General features: G+C 38.0%; 5 long non-coding RNA genes across 5 annotated transcripts; 3 read left to right on the top strand and 2 right to left on the bottom strand.

The window, feature by feature from the left end:
- Window positions 1–6974: 6974 nt before the first annotated feature.
- Window positions 6975–8403, bottom strand: LOC131006740 (uncharacterized). Its single transcript, XR_009095750.1, has 2 exons — window positions 7985–8403; window positions 6975–7556 (listed from the first exon to the last, which is right to left on the bottom strand). It is a non-coding gene; the product is annotated as an uncharacterized LOC131006740 (long non-coding RNA).
- LOC131006741 (uncharacterized) lies at window positions 7384–10252 on the top strand. Its single transcript, XR_009095751.1, has 3 exons — window positions 7384–7513; window positions 7594–7649; window positions 10042–10252. It is a non-coding gene; the product is annotated as an uncharacterized LOC131006741 (long non-coding RNA).
- A 2681-nt stretch (window positions 10253–12933) lies between these two features.
- LOC131006739 (uncharacterized) lies at window positions 12934–14302 on the bottom strand. Its single transcript, XR_009095749.1, has 2 exons — window positions 13927–14302; window positions 12934–13498 (listed from the first exon to the last, which is right to left on the bottom strand). It is a non-coding gene; the product is annotated as an uncharacterized LOC131006739 (long non-coding RNA).
- Window positions 13326–16120, top strand: LOC131006743 (uncharacterized). The gene is made up of 3 exons (XR_009095752.1): window positions 13326–13455; window positions 13536–13591; window positions 15985–16120. It is a non-coding gene; the product is annotated as an uncharacterized LOC131006743 (long non-coding RNA).
- Window positions 16121–17040: 920 nt separating this feature from the next.
- On the top strand, window positions 17041–17753 carry LOC131006738 (uncharacterized). Its single transcript, XR_009095748.1, has 2 exons — window positions 17041–17149; window positions 17229–17753. It is a non-coding gene; the product is annotated as an uncharacterized LOC131006738 (long non-coding RNA).
- The last annotated feature ends 2030 nt before the right edge of the window (window positions 17754–19783 follow it).

Here is a 19783-nt window from a genome sequence, read left to right as displayed (position 1 = left end):
TTTGCTTTCTACTTTCTCTTGTTATGCATTTAGTTTAGTTTGTTTTTTCATATTTTTTTTTCTAGATTATGAACTTGTATACATTTACAGCAACATTAAGTTCTTTATGATCCTTTAAGTTTATATGCAATTGACGAATTTTTCGTTGTTTCCATTTGAATGTTGTTCATATGCACATTTTAATATTTTGTACTGCTCTTTGTTTATTTCTTATGCATTTTATTTATGTCTTTTCATATTAAAATTTTAAGTATGCCTATATGAATGGTTTAGATCCTTTACATAGTTTCTGTAACAATTTTATTTCTATTTGATATTCTAAGTTCATGAATTTTACACATTGCATGCGTGAATATTTTAAATATAAATGTATGAATATTTTAAATAGACATGTATGAATATTTTACATATACATATATGAATGTTTATGGGTGGATGAACGAAAACCCTTCTCTTGCTTCGGCTTTCTTTCTTTTTTTTTTGTGGTAGAATGAATTTTTTTATTTTGATTCAGAAGATATGAGTGCTTTCGATTAGACACAATAAATCAAAATTCAAATTTGTATTGACAAACACAAAAATATTCGGCCACTTTGTAGTTGAGATTCATTTAATACTTAAATGGCGTCACTCCCTTCCATAATCCCAAGATGTAATCATTGTAAATTTTAAATTTCCTAATAAATTATGCTTCAGAATCGGAAGAGATTGGATAAAAGATTTGGAAGGTCAAACCAATCTCTGTAGCGTTAAAAATAATATGTCAATAATACCCTTATATGACTTTCGATGCTGAATAATCAATTATTTTATATGAATTAAATCACCCATTAAAGATGGTAATCCAGCCTTCCATCATCTAGATTATACGGTTGTGATTTAGTCTTATATTATAGACTAAGGGAAGTCCATTGAATAGCACTACCCTATATATATATATATATATATATATATATATATATATATATATATATATAGGGAAAGGCTAAAATAAGAACGCTTCTTAAAATATAAATTAGGAACCATTTTCAGCCCTTAGATCATCAAGATCTACGGTTGATTCATCACCTTGTTGGATAAATTCATGGTCCTGAGTTCGAATCCCAAAGGTAGCAAAAAATTATTTTTCGCAATTCATGCCTTTATACAGTTTATTCATGCGTGTTATACATAAAATTCATGCATTTTTGCTGGTTCGTAATTCTTAAAATAAGGGTGGTTTATTGAATAACCGCCCCCTATATATATATATATATATATATATATATATATATATAGTGTGTTTTAGGGAGAACTACATTATTTATGAGAACGTGAGAACCATCAAATCTAATGTATCCACTGTAAAAATTAATGCATTCGCTGTTAAAATTAATGCACTCAAAAAAATAAAAAAATAAAAAATTGCTCCCTTCAGGATTTGAACCCAAGATCTGCATTTATCCAACAAGATGATGTATCCATCGTAGATCTTGATGAACGAATGGTTGAAAATGGTTCTCCGTTCTTCTTTTATTTAGTGGTTCTTTCTTGAACCTCTCCATATGTGTATATACATATTCGAATCGAATATCTACAAATATCGAATCGAATATTAAAATTTCATGTTCGATTTGTTCACTAATCGAACCGAATATTTGTAATCGAATACGAATCGAATAATTTCGAATACGAATATCAAAATTTTGAATTGAATATCGAATCGAGCAAAAATATTTGATTCATTTACAACCCTACACACGAGGATACCCCAGTACATGCAATTAGATCAAAATATTAAAATATAATCTAATTTTAAATTGCTATAAAGGCAAATATTTTCTTATAGACCTGGTATTGACAAAGGCATATCGTAGTCTACTTCAACCTATTTAAAACATACTCTCATGTCTCCAAAAAATATGTAGCGATTTGGGTGACATGGTTTTAAGAGATGTTAGATGAGTGTATTGTTAGTAGAGCTGTCAAAATCACCTCAGTATATGCAATTAAATCAAAGAACATTGACCCGCCGGAAACCACCACCGTACGCTTATCTTATTTATTTATTTAATTATTTAATTATGAATTTATTTATGTATTTAATTATATATTAATTAAATAGATTTATTTGTTATATATAGTTAATTAATTTATAATTGACTTTGTTTATAACTAAATTATATGAAGCATGATTAATTTTAAATTATATTAATCCATTTAATATATGTTGTTAGTTTAATTTTAAATTATGAAGAATGATTAATTTTAAATTATATTAATTTTAATCAATTAGTTTAAGTTGTTTGTTAGAATAATTTATATATGTTGGATAATTTTGTTAAATTAAATGTTATGTGCTATGTGTTTATGAAATGTTATGTTATTATATATATTGTGGGATAGATTTAATCAATTTCTTAAGGATCTTCTCCCAACAAATGATTGTTTTTAATTTAATTACCTTGATTTTTATTGCTTTTATTTGTATTGTATTATTGATTCGACATTTGGGGGCCGGGTAGACCTAGTATAGGCTTAGTAAATTAGGACCACTATGGTCACTATAGTTGCTGGTAGAGTCGAGCACTTGGTAGTTAGGATAGTGGGGTTATGCTGTCAAAATTTTGTTAAATTTCAAGTAATTTATTATATTTTATTTGTTTTTTTCAATTAGAATTTGCAAGAATGAGTGATAATCGTATGAGGATGTACGCGAGATACAATGATCGTACTGCATTTGAAACGGGGCTTGAGTTTTTCCTTGAGTGGGCGAGAAATCAAACGGCGTACACAGATGGACAAGGTAACATTAGGTGCCCGTGTAAGAAGTGCAAGAATCAAGCGTATTTAGATGTACCTACGGTCAGAAAACATGTTAGTAGGCGTGGATTTGTCCTGAATTACAAAGTTTGGGTTTCTCACGGGGAAGCACCGCTGTATATGCCGAGAGAACATGCTATAATGAATGAGGATGATGGATTATATAATAACTACGAAAGGATGGTGCATGACCATGCTGGACCTAGTAATTATCAAGATCCTCCAAATCTGGAGCAGCCGTCCAATAATGACGCTCAACAGATTTATAACATGTTGGATGCAGCGGATACTCCATTGTACGCAGGATGTGACACGTACACACAATTAAGCTGGATGACTCAATTCATGAGCATAAAGACTGAAAGCCACATGTCAGAGAGGACTTACAATCAGATGTCTTCGATGATGAAAGCTGCTTTACCAGAGGGTAACAACTGTCCAGAAGACTTCTATAGTACGAAAAGAAATCTACGTGGTTTGGGTTTGCCAGTAGAGAAGATCGATTGCTGTGTTAATAACTGCATGTTGTAGTGGGGGGAAACTAGTGAGCTACATAGTTGTATGTTCTGTGACCAATCACGATATAAGGACAGCTTGCGTGCATCTGGGAGTCGCCGAAAGAAACAAGTGCCCGCCAAACAGATGCACTATTTTCCCTTGACGTCCCGATTGCAGAGATTGTTTGCATCTCCTGCAACTGATGAACATATGCGGTGGCATGCGACCTCCACAGACGATAGGATAATGCGCCACCCGGCCGACTCTCCGGCATAGAAACATTTGAATTCAGTCTTTCCTGGATTCGCCGAGGAGATCAGAAATGTGAGATTGGGCCTCTCTACAGATGGTTTTGCCCCATTTGCACAATCAGGGCGTCAATATTCTTCTTGGCCAGTTATTGTCACGCCGTATAACTTGCCTCCGTGGTTGTGCATGAAAGAACAATTCATGTTCCTCACAGTCGTCGTGCCTGGCCCATCAAACCCAAAGATGAAGTTGGACGTTTTCTTACAGCCACTGATACAAGAGTTAAAATCTCTGTGGGAGGTTGGTGTGAACACTTACGACATATCGTTGAAGCAAAATTTCCAGATGCGAGCAGCTCTGATATGGACTATCAGTGATTTTCCAGCGTACGCTATGTTGTCTGGGTGGGGTACAGCTGGGAAATTGGCATGTCCACATTGCATGGAGAATACAGAAGCATTCACTTTGCCGATGAGTGGAAAACAATCGTGGTTTGATAATCATCTGAAGTTCTTACCTCCTAATCATGTGTTTAGGAGAAACAAAACTTCATTCTTGAGGAATAAGACATGCAATGTTGGTCCACCAGAACAAAGATCAGGAATACAAATCTTGAATCAAATCGAGTGGTTAGGCTTCGTGAAGGTTACCGAAGACTTCGATGGCAGGAACGCTCAACTCGCCAAATATCAAGATGTAGGGTGGAAAAAGAAAAGCATATTTTGGGATCTACCCTATTGGAGACATCTTTTGATTCGACATAATCTGGATGTCATGCACATTGAGAAAAATGTGTTTGATAACGTGTTTAATACTGTCCTGAATGTGAAGGGGAAGACAAAAGATACAGAAAAATCCAGAGAAGAATTGAACACCTTCTGCAAGTGGAAAGAGTTGAAGAAAGTGGATGGAACCCGAGGGTATCCGAAATCATGTTATACGCTTGACAGGGAAGAGAAGAAGATCTTACTTCAATGGATCAAGAGTCTTAAGTTTCCCGATGGGTACGTGTCAAATATTAGTAGATGCGTTGACATGAACGCCCTGAAGATGCACAACATGAAAAGTCACGACTGTCACGTGTTCATGCAAATCCTTCTGCCTGTTGCCTTTAAAGAACTTTTTCCTAAGAATGTTTGGGAGGCAATTACAGAGTTAAGTTTCTTCTTCAGAGAATTAACATCCCGCAACGTGGCCATATATGACATGAGAATACTGAGTGAGAAGATAGCTGTTACTCTTTGCAAACTTGAGCGTATCTTCCCTCCTAGTTTATTTGATTCAATGGAGCACCTACCAGTTCATTTGGCAGATGAGGCACGATTGGCTGGTCCAGTGCAATATCGGTGGATGTATCCTTTTGAACGATATTTGAGGACATTAAAAAAGCATATAAAAAATAAAGCCAAGGTTGAGGGGTCCATCGCCAATGCATACTTACTTGCAGAAATGTCAACCTTCTCTTCGTTTTACTTTGAAGATCAAATATCTACAAAGTGGACAACTTTACCTCGTAATATTGAGATGCCCGTTGCTGAAAATGATGATCTCGCCATATTCAAACCTATTGGGCGTTCACTTGGCCGAGGGACGAAGAGATACATGGATGAGCGCGAATACATGGCTGCACACATGTATATTTTGAGCAATTGTGCAGAGGTTGCAGAGACATATAACAAGTGAGTATTCTCGTTCAATTTATGTATAAGAAGTATTCATCATATATAGGTGTTAACATATAAATTTTTCTTTGTATCCAAGGATCTTCGAGGAGGAAAAACGATATGCAAATCCTTACATGACTGATGCAGAGTTTGAGGTCGCGTTTCACAACGAGTTTATTATGTGGTTTAGCCATTACGTAAGAGACGATAAATTTATGTTAAATATACATTTACTTACTCTAAAATTGGCTAGCAAACTTAAATGATATTTGTGTGAAACAGGTTTGTCGTCCTTGTAACGACGAGTTGAACCCTTATATTAGGTCGCTTGCAGCTGGACCATTAAGGGAGATTGAAACATACTCCGGCTATTTCGTGAATGGCTATAGATTTCATACAACTGATCATGATAGAGAGAGTGCGACTGTGAACAGTGGCGTTTGCATAAAAGGCTCGGTCTATGGTAGTGATAGAGATGTGCTAGACTTTTATGGGCGTCTGCAAGAGGTTTGCGTGCTGGAGTATCCGGGGTATCCAATTAAGCAGACAGTCTTGTTCAACTGTGAATGGTTTGACTTGTCGGCTCAGGGAACTTCTATTGATACAGACTTCAAGTTAGTTTCATTGAACCACACACGAAGATATAAGAAGTATGATCCCTTTGTTTTGGCGAGTCAGGTAGTTCAAGTGTTTTACTGTCCCTATCCCAGTACGAACCAATCAAAGAAAAATTGGTGGTCAGCATGCAAAGTCAATGCAAGATCAAAGGTTGAAGTGTCTACTGCAGCATCTACATCAACATTAGATCAACCATTTCAAGAAGAAGTGGTTACTATTATGTCTACTCACACAAGTGTAGGCATTGAACAACCACTTCTTCTTCATCCCCTCGGTGGAGTCGTTGAGATTGAAGATGACGATGAATCAGAAGACGATGATCCCCCGTTGACATCTAACGATAGTGATAATGATAGTAGTGATGATTATGAATAAATGTAAATGCACATTTTGGTTGAATTTGATTGCAAATTTGTTATGTTTGTTAGTTACTGTTAATGTTATGTTTGGCTATATATTTGTTAATGTAATTGTATGCAACAAGTATCATGTCTACCCAACGAGGTTTTTTGGGATTTATGAGGCGATCTGGCAGTAATGCGCCAGAAGCTACTGCAAATACATCTGATGGGTCCGGGACGCATATTTCTAGGACTCCCGAGACTCCCCAGGCTTCTAGTAGTTCACGGGCTCGAAGGCCTAGGGGACCCTACAGCTGCCGCTATTAGAGAGAGAGAGGTTAAGGCACCTGATGGGAGGACGGTATTTCAGAGGCATCCTACGACTGGGTAAGTATTTTAGTTTAAATTACTGTTTCTCGTACACCATGATTAAGTGATAAAATTACTTGTAGTAGCCCGCTCTTTTATTTAATTTTTATTAAGATCAGTGATTGTTATATTGCATCTTCAGTTATGGTAAATCCAGTGTTTAGTTATCAACTAATTCAGCTCAGAAATCTGAATTTGATGCCATTGCGTGATATGATCGCAATTGAATTATTGAAGCATTCAATAATTTATTATCCAGTTTAATAACTGACTTAGCGAAGTCAAGTTATTAATTTATATGCGATAGAAATATTATTTCTATTATTTACTTGGAAGTCGTGATCTAATTCCGAATTTAAGAACGAGTTAAATTAGATATTTAATTCGTAGAGAGTTATAACGAAGCGTCGTTATTTAGTAGAACCCAATATTAGTTTTACAAATACTTGATTAATTAATCAAGGCAAGAGATTTTTATTAGTCACCTCAATTCTATTTACTTACAATCATCATTTTTTCTCACACTCCCTACGCTCCTACACTATCAATAGAGTATACAAAATCAAGAAATAAAATATGGATAGTACACGCATAGCAGCCCCTTTTCTTTAACTCTGCTAAGGCCATACTCTTTTCCCTGCAAAAGTCACAATTTAATATTTGAAGCCATGCTAAGATACAACTAGGATCAGACGCACCCTATGATGAGTACTTCACTTTTCAAAGTCTCATATGGAATTCCACTATTAGTCAAAAAAATATGGCAGCCACCAACCAATTTCATTTTTGTCAAAAGTTGCAGCAAAATTTCCACTTTTGCTGTAAATAGTTTTTCAAGTTTTGCGGGCTAATCTGCCTATAAATTGAGGGCTTCATAGAAGCCTGAAAATCACCAACTACGATTCCCCCTCCTTCCTTTATGCACCAAAAATCATAGAGAGTTTATTTCAGCTGCAATCTGGACCCCAAGAGGTAAGCTCAACTTAAACTTCTCCATTTTCTTCTTGAGTTCAGCCTGCAATGGTTAAGCAAAATCCACAATTATGTTTCAGTTTATTCACTCCTGAATTCATTAGCACAGCAGCCAACCAAGCACAAAACACACAAGGTGATTGCTAATCTCATTTTACTCTAGTTCATGCTACATGATTCACACCAACAAGTATGCTTATGTTTTAGAAAGTCAGAATAAAGAATTGAGATATATATGCATAATGGACTTAGCAAGGTCACGTTTCAGTAATACAGATTTACCCATGTTATGTAGAATGTCCTATGCGTTTATGATTCCTACTGGACTCTAAAAATTAGATGCTAACACAGTAGCAACCCCACAACGCCATTAATCCCTTGCACATATAGTATGTAGAACCAAGACTTCACGCAGATATAAGATGTTAACTTAGAACAGAAGAAAAATGGAAGGGGACTAGATTGATGTACCTGTTCAGTCGAACCGAGGGAACGACGACGAGCCCTTGCTGCCTCGCCGGAATATGAGTAAAGCAGCAACGGCGAGGTGAAGAGTCAGGCCCGTCGACTCCGGGCGAGCAGCAGCAGCTCCAGCGGCTCCCGTCGACCCAAGCGGCGGCGGCGATGTTGGACTTCGCCGGAATCTAATTGCAGCAGCGGCTGCCGATTGCTCTGCCGGAGGAGAAAATCGAGCGAGAGAGAGAGAGAGAGATGTGAGCAGCGTTCTTTTTCTTGAGAATAGAGAGAGAGAGAGATTTATTTTTGAGGAATGAGTTGAAGGATTGTGAGAAAGAGAGAGATGCAGCGTGAGTTTTGATAATTAAGAGAGAGAAGGAATATTTTGCTTTAATAAAGATAGAGAGAGAGAGAGATAATATAAAGTGTGTGTGCGTGTGGTGATTGATGAGAGAGAGAGAGATAATTAAAAGTGTGTGTATGTGTGCGTGTATGATAAAAAAAAAAAGGGGAAAAAGGGAGTTTGGGGTTTGGGCCGGGTTTGAGCCGGGTTTGGGCCGAATTTTTGGGCTCTCTTATTGGGTCCAGTTCATTTTATTTGTTGGGCCGAAGATTAATTCATTGGGCCATCTTTTTATTTCTATCTGGGCCGGATTTATTTAATGTTCTTTGGCTGAAATTTATTTAATTCTATTGGGCCTGTTTCAGATTTATTTAGTTCAGCCCAGCTGTTAATTCGTCATTTGAGCCGATTAAATTGTCTATTGGACTAAGATTAATTCTTTCTAGTCCACATTAATTATTATTTGGACTCCTATTATTTATTAATAATGGGTCTCGAATTTATATTATTTGGGCTCCTACAATTTAATTGATTAAGTCCAATGAAATTTATTTAGTTAAGCCCAATGAGACTTATTAATTTAGGCCCCACTATTAATCCTAATTATATTTAATTAGTGATTATTTTTTTTAAATAAGTAAGTTAGACTAATTCAAGATGAGTAGATTATTAAGATTAACTATCCGATTTCATAAAACGAGCTTTAATCCTATAGTTGGATTATTATTAGAAATTTCTCGGTTTATTATCTCAGAATAATAATTAACGGAATAAGAGTCATGCATAGTTATTTTATGCATTCGCATTTATTTGAGAATTTCCCTCGAATTAAAATCTTGTTTATTTTCTCGTATTAAATGTCAAGCACAAGAGTTTAAGGCTTAGTCGCGAGTCTCTACTACCAGGTGGGCATTTCTTACGCATAAAATAAAAATGCTATTTAAGAACTATGTAACTTTCATGCTTTAAAATGCAAAATTAGATTTTGAAATGAGTTATGCTTTATTATGCTTAAATGAGTTAAACTTATTTCTCTTTATTATCTACGCTTGTCACGCTTTAATAATTTACACTATGCTATTTACGCTTAATTACGGCTTAAATTTTTATAATTTATTATTTATGCTTTGTTATGCTTTTAAGAGATTTACGCTTAAGTGAATTACGCTTTGTTACGCGCCTACGTGGTTCACGCTTTGTTACGCTTTAATGCTTTACGCTTATTATTTAACGCCTATGTGAGTTACGCTTTAATGCTTTATGCTTATTTGATGCTAACAAGATCGGTTCCTGAGCGGATAGCTATCTTGCCAGGATATATATATTTATTTATGCAACGCGACCGTGAGTCAATGAGAGGGTTGGCCGGTCAAACGTCCGTTGAGGGAGGCCTCCCTCAACGGTACGATGCTAGCGTCTGTTGGGGGAGGCCTCCCTCAATAGTACGATGCCGTGTCCGGTGAGGGAGGCCTCCCTCACGGCGCGATGCCTGTGTTCGTTGAGGAAGACCTTCCTCACGACACGATGCTTATTGATATGATTTTTGATGATGAGGAATGCACTTACGCTATTTATGAATTTGAAAATGATAAAGAACTTGAAAGAAGATTCATGTCACTTATATGATGCTGTGGTTTGATGATAAAATGTTAAGCTTATAATTTAGTTTTTGGGCGACTGCCACTAAGTACTATTGTACTTAGCCCTGCATATGTTTATGAATGTGCAGGTTGAGCTGTGATGGATGATGAAGTGTTGCTGAGTGGAGCTTTTGTCAATTTGAAATTAGGCTCAGAAAGGATATATGTCTGCATACATGTATCTCAGTTATGTCTTTCGCTGCAAACACTGATTATGTTTTAGTCAAGTCTATAACTATGTCAATTACTCTCCACAGAAATATCTAATGCTTACTCGGGTTAATCGAGTATTTTTTTTTATTATATGTGTCAATCCTTCAATGTCTTAAATTTTATTCCAAGAATAAATGCTAGATATCTATGTCTATAATCGAGTTATGAATGAGTCAAATGTGCCCTTTCTAACCCCGCTTCTTAAATCCCTCCCTTAGTCATGATTTCCCGGATTAGCTATCCTTAGTTAAGGCCGGTCGTGACAGAATGGTATCAGAGCGTTCATTTGCTCTGAGTCTAAGAATTTATTTTAGTCAAGCCTAGACTGGATCACTAGAGTGTCTAGAGTTCAGTCGACAAAGCTCAACACTTCATTGCATCACACTCAACGAAGCAGAATGGTAAGCTCTTCCAAGTTTTGAGTTGATGTTTGAAATCTTTTATAGCATTTGGCATGATCGAAAAGTGGGAATTGACGCGACATCAAAGTGTGTATCAGTCAATACTTAAGTTATATTGTTATTGAGTGAAATGACCGACGCAAGCACGATTAAGTATGACTATGGTATGAATTCCCATGAACATAGAGCTATTAAGTTAGGTGATCACCTCTACGACAGAACATAGAAGAAAACATAGAAGAAATTCAACTATATCTTTTGGTGACTGAAGTGATGGCAGTAAGACAAGTGATATGTATAGAATTTTTATAAGCTCGTGATTTATATCCGCTATAAATCTCCATGACTTATGCCTAAGTATCAAATTGAAATGCTATTATATGCTTAATTTTTTTTATGACTCATGGATTTGGGATGCTAAGGACCCTTAAAGCTTACTACATCAATGTTGTCATTAGAGTCATGACTTGTTTACAAGTTATAACAAGTTAACCTTTACAAGAGTTCTTTTGAGGTTTGTATTATATTATGCTTGAGTGTATTAATTGACAAATCCTTGCTATCAGAATGCCGCCTAAGAGAGGTCGCCCTGTGAGAAATAATAACAATCGCAGAAACCATAATGCCATACCAGAAGAACCCCAAAATGATCAAGAACATAACCCACACCCTCCACCCCCAACTAGGAGAGTCGAGGAACTCTTTTTAAAACAAAACCCACCTACATTTGGTGGGACGAGCGAGCCGGCTGAAGCCGAAATTTGGGTGCGTGCAATGGAGCGCATCTTCAACTTCCTACGTTGTACTGATGAGGAGCGCCTCTCTTGCGTCTCATTCCAACTGACAGGATCAGCTGATTTCTGGTGGGAGGCACGTCGAAAAACTCTGACCCCTGAACAATGGGCAATTTATACGTGGGAAGATTTTAAGGCGGGATTATATGACAAATATATTCCGAAAAGCTATAGGAAGAAGAAAGAGACTGAATTCTACGATTTGAAGCAAGGAAAGAAATCTGTGGTTGAATACGATAGGGAATTATGCAACCTGGCTAGATTTGCTCCACAACAAGTGGACACAGATGAGAAGATGGCAGAAAAATTTTGTGCCGGTCTGAGGCATGAAATTAGGATGACTCTAGCAAGCCACAGAGGACTCTCATACACGGAGTCTTTGAACAGGGCACTTGACATTGAAGCTGCAATGCCATCGGATAAGTCAGCTCCACCACTGACCTCGACGCCAAATAACCCACCAGCACCCTCACATACTCTCAAAGGGAAGCGCAAATGGGGCAACACTGAAGACAATATCAGTCAAGCCAACAAGAGAGTGTGGCAAGAAAATGAACAGGCCGAACAGTTTAATCAACAAAGGCATGAGGCACAGACTAACCCCGACCCAACTAGGGGTAACCGAGGTCAGCAAGGAATTTCACCTTGCCCCAATTGCGGTAAGATGCTTAGGGGTATCTGTCGGGCTGGAACTAACGGGTGTTACAATTGTGGCCAAAAAGGTCACTACTCCACACAGTGTCCCAACAGACAACAGGGTTCAACAACTAAGCCCACCCACACCCATCCCTTACAAGCAATACGCGGACACCTTAAAATTCAGCCTCAAGAACAACAGTCACCACAACAGGGGGCAACTTATGCTTTTAACCAGGGACACTTGGAAGGTATGATAAGTTTATGAGAATACTTATCACTATCATGTTTAGTAGAGATGCTTTACATATCCTTGCTACCACACCATGCATGGTAATAATCAACTTCGAGTGAGCTAAGTGCAATCTAGTGATAATCACACAACTTAGGATTACCATTGATATTCGCTTTAATCTAGTGATTGGAAACATCATATTTTATACCGAGATACTTAAAAAAAAAAATTTGCGATCAAGAAGTGTAGAAGATAAGGAACAAATTAGTTACCTTACACATCTCAGAGTATGCAAATTTCGGGACGAAATTTTTGTTAAGGGAGGTAGTATGTAGTAGCCCGCTCTTTTATTTAATTTTTATTAAGATCAGTGATTGTTATATTGCATCTTCAGTTATGGTAAATCCAGTGTTTAGTTATCAACTAATTCAGCTCAGAAATCTGAATTTGATGCCATTGCGTGATATGATCGCAATTGAATTATTGAAGCATTCAATAATTTATTATCCAGTTTAATAACTGACTTAGCGAAGTCAAGTTATTAATTTATATGCGATAGAAATATTATTTCTATTATTTACTTGGAAGTCGTGATCTAATTCCGAATTTAAGAACGAGTTAAATTAGATATTTAATTCGTAGAGAGTTATAACGAAGCGTCGTTATTTAGTAGAACCCAATATTAGTTTTACAAATACTTGATTAATTAATCAAGGCAAGAGATTTTTATTAGTCACCTCAATTCTATTTACTTACAATCATCATTTTTTCTCACACTCCCTACGCTCCTACACTATCAATAGAGTATACAAAATCAAGAAATAAAATATGGATAGTACACGCATAGCAGCCCCTTTTCTTTAACTCTGCTAAGGCCATACTCTTTTCCCTGCAAAAGTCACAATTTAATATTTGAAGCCATGCTAAGATACAACTAGGATCAGACGCACCCTATGATGAGTACTTCACTTTTCAAAGTCTCACATGGAATTCCACTATTAGTCAAAAAAATATGGCAGCCACCAACCAATTTCATTTTTGTCAAAAGTTGCAGCAAAATTTCCACTTTTGCTGTAAATAGTTTTTCAAGTTTTGCGGGCTAATCTGCCTATAAATTGAGGGCTTCATAGAAGCCTGAAAATCACCAACTACGATTCCCCCTCCTTCCTTTATGCACCAAAAATCATAGAGAGTTTATTTCAGCTGCAATCTGGACCCCAAGAGGTAAGCTCAACTTAAACTTCTCCATTTTCTTCTTGAGTTCAGCCTGCAATGGTTAAGCAAAATCCACAATTATGTTTCAGTTTATTCACTCCTGAATTCATTAGCACAGCAGCCAACCAAGCACAAAACACACAAGGTGATTGCTAATCTCATTTTACTCTAGTTCATGCTACATGATTCACACCAACAAGTATGCTTATGTTTTAGAAAGTCAGAATAAAGAATTGAGATATATATGCATAATGGACTTAGCAAGGTCACGTTTCAGTAATACAGATTTACCCATGTTATGTAGAATGTCCTATGCGTTTATGATTCCTACTGGACTCTAAAAATTAGATGCTAACACAGTAGCAACCCCACAACGCCATTAATCCCTTGCACATATAGTATGTAGAACCAAGACTTCACGCAGATATAAGATGTTAACTTAGAACAGAAGAAAAATGGAAGGGGACTAGATTGATGTACCTGTTCAGTCGAACCGAGGGAACGACGACGAGCCCTTGCTGCCTCGCCGGAATATGAGTAAAGCAGCAACGGCGAGGTGAAGAGTCAGGCCCGTCGACTCCGGGCGAGCAGCAGCAGCTCCAGCGGCTCCCGTCGACCCAAGCGGCGGCGGCGATGTTGGACTTCGCCGGAATCTAATTGCAGCAGCGGCTGCCGATTGCTCTGCCGGAGGAGAAAATCGAGCGAGAGAGAGAGAGAGATGTGAGCAGCGTTCTTTTTCTTGAGAATAGAGAGAGAGAGATTTATTTTTGAGGAATGAGTTGAAGGATTGTGAGAAAGAGAGAGATGCAGCGTGAGTTTTGATAATTAAGAGAGAGAAGGAATATTTTGCTTTAATAAAGATAGAGAGAGAGAGAGAGATAATATAAAGTGTGTGTGCGTGTGGTGATTGATGAGAGAGAGAGAGATAATTAAAAGTGTGTGTATGTGTGCGTGTATGATAAAAAAAAAAAAAAAGGGGAAAAAGGGAGTTTGGGGTTTGGGCCGGGTTTGAGCCGGGTTTGGGCCGAATTTTTGGGCTCTCTTATTGGGTCCAGTTCATTTTATTTGTTGGGCCGGAGATTAATTCATTGGGCCATCTTTTTATTTCTATCTGGGCCGAATTTATTTAATGTTCTTTGGCTGAAATTTATTTAATTCTATTGGGCCTGTTTCAGATTTATTTAGTTCAGCCCAGCTGTTAATTCGTCATTTGAGCCGATTAAATTGTCTATTGGACTAAGATTAATTCTTTCCAGTCCACATTAATTATTATTTGGACTCCTATTATTTATTAATAATGGGTCTCGAATTTATATTATTTGGGCTCCTACAATTTAATTGATTAAGTCCAATGAAATTTATTTAGTTAAGCCCAATGAGACTTATTAATTTAGGCCCCACTATTAATCCTAATTATATTTAATTAGTGATTATTTTTTTAAATAAGTAAGTTAGACTAATTCAAGATGAGTAGATTATTAAGATTAACTATCCGATTTCATAAAACGAGCTTTAATCCTATAGTTGGATTATTATTAGAAATTTCTCGGTTTATTATCTCAGAATAATAATTAACGGAATAAGAGTCATGCATAGTTATTTTATGCATTCGCATTTATTTGAGAATTTCCCTCGAATTAAAATCTTGTTTATTTTCTCGTATTAAATGTCAAGCACAAGAGTTTAAGGCTTAGTCGTGAGTCTCTACTACCAGGTGGGCATTTCTTACGCATAAAATAAAAATGCTATTTAAGAACTATGTAACTTTCATGCTTTAAAATGCAAAATTAGATTTTGAAATGAGTTATGCTTTATTATGCTTAAATGAGTTAAACTTATTTCTCTTTATTATCTACGCTTGTCACGCTTTAATAATTTACACTATGCTATTTACGCTTAATTACGGCTTAAATTTTTATAATTTATTATTTATGCTTTGTTATGCTTTTAAGAGATTTACGCTTAAGTGAATTACGCTTTGTTACGCGCCTACGTGGTTCACGCTTTGTTACGCTTTAATGCTTTACGCTTATTATTTAACGCCTATGTGAGTTACGCTTTAATGCTTTATGCTTATTTGATGCTAACAAGATCGGTTCCTGAGCGGATAGCTATCTTGCCAGGATATATATATTTATTTATGCAACGCGACCGTGAGTCAATGAGAGGGTTGGCCGGTCAAACGTCCGTTGAGGGAGGCCTCCCTCAACGGTACGATGCTAGCGTCTGTTGGGGGAGGCCTCCCTCAATAGTACGATGCCGTGTCCGGTGAGGGAGGCCTCCCTCACGGCGCGATGCCTGTGTTCGTTGAGGAAGACCTTCCTCACGACACGATGCTTATTGATATGATTTTTGATGATGAGGAATGCACTTACGCTATTTATGAATTTGAAAATGATAAAGAACTTGAAAGAAGATTCATGTCACTTATATGATGCTGTGGTTTGATGATAAAATGTTAAGCTTATAATTTAGTTTTTGGGCGACTGCCACTAAGTACTATTGTACTTAGCCCTGCATATGTTTATGAATGTGCAGGTTGAGCTGTGATGGATGATGAAGTGTTGCTGAGTGGAGCTTTTGTCAATTTGAAATTAGGCTCAGAAAGGATATATGTCTGCATACATGTATCTCAGTTATGTCTTTCGCTGCAAACACTGATTATGTTTTAGTCAAGTCTATAACTATGTCAATTACTCTCCACAGAAATATCTAATGCTTACTCGGGTTAATCGAGTATTATTTTTTTTTATTATATGTGTCAATCCTTCAATGTCTTAAATTTTATTCCAAGAATAAATGCTAGATATCTATGTCTATAATCGAGTTATGAATGAGTCAAATGTGCCCTTTCTAACCCCGCTTCTTAAATCCCTCCCTTAGTCATGATTTCCCGGATTAGCTATCCTTAGTTAAGGCCGGTCGTGACATTACTTGTACACAGTGTTTTGTTGGAGCCCACTGGCCTGTCCAAAGCTTGCACGCGCACATTTAAGATGTTTGATAACCCAGGCGGGTACACATGGAAGTTGACGCCCCCGGCGATGAAGGATACATTTTTTGGTGAATTACAGGTACAATTAAATTTATAGTACATATAAATATATCATATTAAATTGTTAAAATGTTTGATATTAAATTAATTCTCTTTCTTTCAACAGAAAGAGTTTCAGTGGCAGCCCGAGGATGAGCGTGACGTGAGGAAAATGTGGGAGAAAAACGCCCGCAAAAGGTACTCCGACATGATGAGCGACTACAAGAAAGAGCTCAAGCAGTGTACCCGCCAAGGGAGAGAGATGTCTAGACCCGTCTGGATGACTCCTGATTTTTGGACTGGACTACAGGATTACTGGCAGCGTCCCGAGGTTGAGGCTGTTTCAGATCGAGCACGTGCCAACCGGATGTCCGAGCCCGATGGGGAGGGTACAGGGATCAGTAGGCACATGGGCGGGTCTCAGTCGACTCGTATCCTGTAGCAGTATATGGTATGTAATTAACAAATAATTAAGTTCATAAATATATATATATATATATATAAATATATATAATATCTTGACTAATATAACTTATTTATCTTATATAAATGCATCTACAGAGTTTGGAGACTGATTTTCCCCAGGATTCACCGAACTATGCCACCTTCCTCCGCCTCCACATGTACCCCGACGGAAGTTATACGTCTCCGAGAGATGCAAGAATTGACGTAAGTGTTTAAGTTTATTCAAATATCTAGTGAATGTATTTATTTTCTAACAATGTTGATCCTCTTATGTATGAATTAGGCCGAGGTTCATCAAGTGGCCGCTGCCACAGGACGACAGAACCGGCTAGACGAGGTGTATTTGGAGGTGGTGCATCCGGATAGGTCATGGATCTACAACGTCGGGAGTGCCGGGCAGAGTCAGGCTAGTAGGGGGTCTATCCGCAGCACGGGCACTTCTGCGATGTCTCAGTAGCTTTATGAGACACGGATCTCCACGATGGAGGAGCGATTGGCGGCAGAGCAAGCACAACGCCAACAGATGGAGGAGCGCATGGCGGCAGAGCAAGCAACACGCCAAGAGATGCAGGACCGCATGGCTCAATTGGAGGCGTTTATGAGGATGTATAATGCTCAGCCACCTCCACCCCATGATGATGATGGTGATGATGATGATGATGCTTAGGACTTTCCGTCTTTTATTACCATGCTAGACTTATATTTATGTTTTCAAACAAAATTACATTTGCACTTTCTTTTCAAATTTATGTTTTATTGAACTATATATTTCAAGTGCTTTAATTATTAAAACTATATATGTTTTATATATTTATGGCAATGATGATGATGATTGCATTTAACATAAACAAATAAATTCAAATCACATTATAATAACCAAATTAAAACACTTTTGGTGTATTAATGTTAATATATATATATATATATATATATATATTTAATTATTAATTAAATATTAATTAAATATTTTACCGACGATAAAAATAAGGACCGAAACGAACTCGATCACTAATTAACAACATATTTCAGGTATTATCTCCACATATTCAAAGATTATAAATATATGAGTGAGTATATAGCATTTAAATGAATTAATAGATGTAGATATATCAATAAGGGTTAATAGTCGGAAAATACACGAACTATTTTGAGATTTGCATATTGCACATGACCTTCAAAATTAGCCCCAGAATACATGACTTTTCAATTTAATCGCAATTTGCACCCGGCGAAAGTTCCGATCACTCTTATGTTTGACCGGCGATGACGTGGAACTATTTTAAACTACATGGCATTACACGTGGCATTTATTACACGGTGGCAAGCCACGCGTTCAAAACGACGTCGTTTTGATAGGGAGAAAAAATAAAAAAAATAAAGAAAAATGTGATCTTGGACCTTGTTCTTCTTCTTCTTCTTCAATCTCTTGCCCGATTTAGGGCGGCGGCGAAAGCAGGTTTCGGCGGCAGCATGTTTCAAGGGTTTCAGATTTATAGATCTATGATTTTTTTTTGGTGGCTCAGGATTTGAGGATTTTTGGTGGCTGAAGATTTGAGGATTTGGGGATTTTTGGTGGCTGAGGATTTGGGGATCTGTGGTGGTGTTGCGGCGATGATGTTGTGGTGGCCGCCGCTGCGACTTCCTCTCCTGACCACTGAGCATCCGAGGCCACCGAAGCAACCCCGCTCTGACGCCCCGCCACCGCGACTTCCTCATCGACTCCGCTAACTCCCGCCGCCTCACCTACTTCATCTTCCTCCTCCAAGTCGACGCTGCTGCCCTCGCTCCGCGGCTCCTCTCGTCTCCCTCACAATCGATGTTGGTCTTCTATCTCCCTCTTTATCCCGCTCCCTCTCCCTCAACCTCTCTCGATACCTGCAACTCCGATAATCTAGGGCTTTAGGGCTTGGATTGACGGCGGGAAAACGAGGAGGGGAGGTGGTGACTGGAATTGGGGATTTAGGGCTTGGATTGGCGGCGGGAAAACGAGGAGGGGAGGTGGTGGCTGGAATTGGGGCTTTAGGGCTTGGATCTGCTTCGGCCCTTCTTCCGGCGACATCTGCTTCGACCCTTCTTCCGGTGAACTGAGGGAGGCGCTGGAGTGAGGGAGGCGGCGACGAGGAGGCAGCACTGGAGTGAGGGAGGTGGCCGCCGCCGCGACTTCCTCTCCTGACCACTGATTTTTCCTTTTTTTTTTATAATTGATACTCACTCAAAACGACGTCGTTTTGAATGCCGGTGAGTCCACGTTTGAAAATTCCGGTGCCACGTCAACACCGATCAAGGTGATGGTCAACGCGTGTGCAATTTGCAATAAAATTAAAAGGTGATGTATTTTGGAGCTAATTTTAAAGGTGATGTGCAATATGCAAATTTGAAAATAGTTCGTGTATTTTCCGGCTATTAACCCTATCAATAATACGAGTGTTCTGTACTGGTGACCACTCGAAAAGAATATCAAAGTTAAGCGTGCTTGACACAGAGCACAAGCAAGATGGGTTACCCACTTGGAAGTCGGGTCACCGACTGGGAAGTTCGTCTAAAGTATGCAATACCGTATAAATATGGAAATAAATTGTGGATATACAATAAAATAAATAAATAAATAAAATAAAATAAATAAAACTAAAAAAAATACCGAGGGAAAAACGCCGTCGGTAATTACTGACGGCGTTTTGCCCTCGGTAAAAACCCGGCCCCCCTCCGGCGAAGGGCCACCGGACGGCGGTGGCTTATTACCGACGGCGTTGTGCCTCCGCCAATTAGCGGCGGCAATCGCCGTCGCTAGTTTTCCGGCAGGGCTCCACCGGACTCCGGTGGCGCATTACCGACGGCAAT

The sequence above is a fragment of the Salvia miltiorrhiza genome, chromosome 1 (genome assembly GCF_028751815.1).
Source record: "Salvia miltiorrhiza cultivar Shanhuang (shh) chromosome 1, IMPLAD_Smil_shh, whole genome shotgun sequence".
Classification (NCBI taxonomy): domain Eukaryota; kingdom Viridiplantae; phylum Streptophyta; class Magnoliopsida; order Lamiales; family Lamiaceae; genus Salvia; species Salvia miltiorrhiza.
This window is presented reverse-complemented; position numbering and strand designations above follow the sequence as displayed.